This window comes from Frankliniella occidentalis, unplaced genomic scaffold, assembly GCF_000697945.3.
Source record: "Frankliniella occidentalis isolate FOCC.00 unplaced genomic scaffold, Focc_3.1 Scaffold373, whole genome shotgun sequence".
Classification (NCBI taxonomy): domain Eukaryota; kingdom Metazoa; phylum Arthropoda; class Insecta; order Thysanoptera; family Thripidae; genus Frankliniella; species Frankliniella occidentalis.
Window position 1 is genome coordinate 148059 of NW_026267496.1, and position 4814 is coordinate 152872.

The following is a 4814-nucleotide window of genomic DNA, read 5'->3' on the forward strand; positions in this document are numbered from 1 at the left end:
CGCCTCGCCCCGCCACGCCCTCGTGTGGGCTGATATGCGTCGCGTTAACTTTATTACAAATCTCGCAAGACGGACGTCATCGGCGTCCCACTTGTCGCGCACTTTGTTTCCGCCTTTGATAACTCTGGCCTGGCGCGCGTCACACGCCGCCCGCTGTCGCACGCGCGCGCGCGTGTGTGTGTATTTATATGTTTTGGGCGAGAGAGAAATTTCCGCTAAATGAGCCAAGGTCATATAATAGCAGATGTCCTTCTTCTTGTGTGTTTCAGGCGGCCGCAAACGAGCTGGAGGTCAAGGTTGTCCTTCCTGTGGTGACTACGGGAAGCCAGCTGGTGGTGCAGTGCACAACAGCGAGCAGATCGGCGAGCCACCAGAGAAGGGGTTTTCGGGACTTTCCCCGACCGCGTGGACTCAACAAACCACACCGCGGAGGATCACCATACCCCTCCAATGGACAACGACCGCCGCGCCGACCACAGCACCCGCACACCGGCTAAAGGAGGACCACACCAGCCCAGTGGACGTCGGCGCCGCACAGGGTCGTCTCTCGCCTCCTTGTCATTCTCGTGTCCGGTTGTGCATTCAACTTACTGGACGGAGAACTGATAAGGGCGCGTGTGATCCCTTCCTCCCTTCATCTCTCTCTCTCTCTCTCTCTCCGGACGGGCTGCGGCCGCGCCCGCACCCCCTGCCGCAGCCACCCCCGCGAGCGTGTTTCGAGGGATCAAACGGCCCAGCACTCGGCTATTCACGTGGGGAGCCTCTCCTGACTCGCCCCGCGCGCCACACAGCAGCGCCAGTCCTCGCGGCTCGAGGGACACATTCATGGTGGTGGCGGGGTGAGTGGAATCGAGCTGAGGGGTGCGTTTCTCCGCCCCCCCCCCCCTCTCTCTCTCTCTCTCATTGCGTCGCTCTCTCTCACTCGGTCTCTCGGCAATATATATAGAGTCACATCCTGGAGAGTGCATCGCATATCATGTCCTGTTGATTCAATTTCAATTTCATGTATGTTATGTAATGAATGAAACCTGAAATAAATCTTGCATGTTGCCATCTATTTGTCTCAGTGTGAGTGTGTGTGTGTCTGTGCATCAGTGTGTTCTTTCCTGCTCCTTTGTATAACCTCCACATCATACATCACTCGTGAAAAGTGAAAAGGGCGTAGGTCAAATGCAAAGTCCGAGAACTACCTCCTTTTCACTTTTCACCAGTGACATGTCCCCATGCAACACCATACTACACCACTGCCGACAAAAGTTTCACCTTCTCACACCTTGCGGTCGACCCCGCTCTTGGCTTCTGCGCGATAGAGCCTCAGTTTTCGGCGCCCAAAACTTTTTTGTCGCCCCGCTGGGAGGCCGCCGCCGAGGAGGCCGTCATGTGCGGAGAGGCGTCCATCAGGCCGAGTCGGGCGGAGAGAGCCGAGTTTAAGAGCGAGGGCTTCCGGCGAGGCTAGCGGGCGCTTATGATAAATTCACAGAGTTCTTTGTGTCGTACTTCGCCGGTCCCCGGCTGGGCCACGCCTTGGCTCCCCCCACGACTACCTCCTTGCCCTGCCCTTGCCCCCCGATGGCGCACAGGAGGCTCACCTTGCCTCCCCCCCTCCTCGCCCGCATCCCCACCGAGATCCCCACACCACCCCCGCCACACCCCGCACGCCCAACTGGCGCGCGGCACGGAGACAAGATTCATTTCCTGCATCAAATTAGATTCGAATTTGGTCTTCCCACCCTCTCGCCTCCACCCCTCTCGGCTGGCGCCGGCTATATTGTCGCCCGGGGAGAGAGAGAGAGCAAGTTCAAGGACGTTTTTCCGCAACTCTCTCTTCTTGTTTCGGCGACCGCACGGTGCGCCCCCCCCCCCTACCGCCACCACCTTGTCGTACACTCTCGGTTCGCACGAAATCTCCGGGAAGGAGAAAAATTTCCTAAAAACCTGTTTACCACACGGAGCATAGCAATCAGATCATTTCTCTCCTGTACCATGAGTGCTATAACTTGAGAGGTCATAGTTTCTTTTAGTGCTCCCAAAGGGTTAGCCCGCCCGCTCCCCTCACTTTTCTTGTAAAATTAAAACAAAAACAAGAAATACATGGCCTCCCCGCAGGGGTTGTCCCCCCTTCCCCTTTCCTCCTCCTACCCTGCCTTGCCCTCCCCGGGCCACTTTCACTCCGGAGGTCCGGAGGAAGGAAACGCGGCCGCGCAATGCTGCCCCCCCCCCTCATTGGTCCTCCGCCTCCAGCATTACCACCAATCACGCCGGGCATCGCAGATGGAGAGAGACTCGCCTCCTCGTCGTCCTCATCGACACCTCATTAAAACTTCTCGCATTACTAAATCATAGCCAGAAAAACGCTATGGGGCACGCGCGCGCGCGCCAGCGGCGCTGCTGCGCGACGAGCGCCCGCGACTACTAAAACGTTTAGGCTGATCGCCCGGCGCGCCCCGCCATACGCCGCGTCTCGCAGCCCCACCACCCCGAGCGCCGCCGCCGCCAACCCCACGTGATCAGCGCGGTCGTAAAAGGCGCCTTCAACAACAGTAAAAAGACGTGGAGCTCGGTGCCCCACCACGGCGTTAGCCGCGGCAGAGGGTAGGGGCGCGGCGTGTACGGGGGGAAGGGAGGCTGCGGCGCGGGACCGGCGGACCGGCACCACTTACAGCACTCCCGCCCGTAAACCGGTCCCACCTGGACCTGGACTGGGGTCGCAAACCACCTACCTCACGCACCCCCGGGCCACGCCACGCGGCGCTCACCCTCAACGATCTCCTCCACCTCCACTCCCTCCGCCTCCTCCTCTTTCTCTCCTCCCTCCTCCACCCTCTCCTCCTCTCCTCCTCGTCATGGCTCCGTCCGGACCGAGGCCGGCCCCTTTACATTGCTTGTACAGGGACTCGTAAAGGTGGGCCCCGGGGCGGTACACATACACGCCACGGCCAATTAATACCCGCGCACGTACACGAGAGAGAAATGTATCAGAACATTTACAACAGTCAATTACATTGCTTCCTTCTCAAAACAAATAAAAAAAATGGGCCATTGCTGTCAACAAAATCTATTAGTAATTTTTTGCGAGGAGGTGCAAACTTTTTCGTAACATGGCAATTTTTGGCTTTGGACTGAAACAACTTTGTTCATTTTCGACAACGACAAAAAATCACCACACAAAACATTCGTTTCCGTCCGTTGTTTTTACTGTGTGCCTTTCCTCCGAATCGCAGAACGGCTCCTCCACCTCCTCCTCCTCCTCCTCCTCCTGCCCCTGCTCCACCTCCTCCCAGACCGACGACGACTCTCAATCGAATCCAAAGAGCGAGGAGCCCCCGTCGCCCCACACCCCGCCCGGCCCGCCGTGCAGCCCTGCGCGCCGGGTTGCCTACCTGACCGAGCGAGAGGGGCGCGACCCGGCACAGCCCGGCACAGCAGCAGCAGCAGCCGCCCGACGTCTGGAGGAGGAGGAGGAGAAGGCGACCCGGGGCCAGAGCAGCAGCAGCCCAGCCGACCGGCCGAGCCGAGGAAGGAGGGGTGCGCATCTATTATTCACGCCGTTTCGTCCTGCCGACCCGAGACCGCCCCCGCGCTCACTTTCTCTCCCCATGCTCACTCTCTTGCCCCGGGACCGACCGCGCGCTTGCAACGAGCTCCGCAGCAGGACTTTTAGTCCCGCCGGCTCCTCCCGCCACGCCACGCACGTCCACGGCAACGGCGGACGGCGGTGGTGGGTATGCGGGGTGGTTCTTGTGGACGCGGTCACTCATCTTGGCTGGGCCGGCTCACAGTGTCAGCCGAGGGGATGGACGGAGCAAGGGACAAGTTGTAATTCGTAGTCTTTATACCCTTTTCAGGACCGACGTTTTTGTCATCCACCATTTTGTCGGATAAATGTAAGATTTTAGCCATTAAATGCAATGATTGTGCTTAAGAGGCGCGCGTGCATTTCACTGACGAATAGTGAAAAGGGCGTAAGTCCATGGATTTTTCATTAGACTTACGGCCCTTTTCACTTCCCACCACTGATTCTTGTTGTTGATGTTTAACGTTATTCAGACCACGCGTGCTTGCCTTCCTTTAGGATCCGTTGGATCTCTGGCGCGCTGCTCGACCCCCGCAAGCAAAACGAATGGGTTCTTTGGTGAGAACAAACAGGGAAGGCGGCGCGATGCTGCTGCCTGCTGCTGCTGGTGCTCCCCGATGAAACTCACCTTGCCTTCCACCTGGGGGAAGCTGGCTGGGCAGAGGGGGAGAAGGGGGCGATAGGGGTTTGCAGAGCGGGTCCAGTGGGAGGCCGTGGGCCATGGGGGAGAGGAGGAGGGGGAGGTGAGGAGGCAAGTAACGGGTTGGAGAGGGAGCGGGGAGCAGCCGGTTTAGTGGTTTCTGCGAGGGTGAGCCCGGGCGGGCGAGCCGCCTTCAAGACACAAACACACGCACTCTATTTCTTTCCCCTCCCCCTTCTCCTCCTCCTCCGCGCACTGCTTGCCGTGCCCACCCTGGACCCGCCCCTTGCTCTCCCACGGGGCTGCACGTACACACACGAGTACGCCAAAACAAGACCATAAACCACGAGATGGGTGTAGCAGTACAGTCCGTCACCGGGAGGAGCCCCGCAGCCTCCCAAGCCTCCCCTGCCGCCCCTGCTCCTCCTCCTCCTCTTCTCCAATCGCCCCTCCGACCTCCGCGCCGGTGTGCAGAGCCGCGCGGCGTGTCTCCGATGGAGATACGGCTGCGGGCGAAACATCCCGGGGCTGAAATAAAGAAACGTTCCCGTGCGGAGCTGGTGCTGCTGCCGTGTGTGTCCAGGACAACATTGTCGCCCC

The 4814-nt window shown here is 59.4% G+C and overlaps 1 long non-coding RNA gene across 1 annotated transcript in view; it reads left to right on the forward strand.

Annotated features, from left to right (window-relative positions):
* Nucleotides 1-1057, forward strand: part of LOC127751188 (uncharacterized) — a 28058-nt gene extending 27001 nt beyond the window's left edge. The window contains exon 2 of the long non-coding RNA XR_008012013.1: nt 270-1057. This is a non-coding gene — a long non-coding RNA (uncharacterized LOC127751188). The remainder of the gene's footprint in view (nt 1-269) is intronic.
* Nucleotides 1058-4814: the final 3757 nt, after the last annotated feature.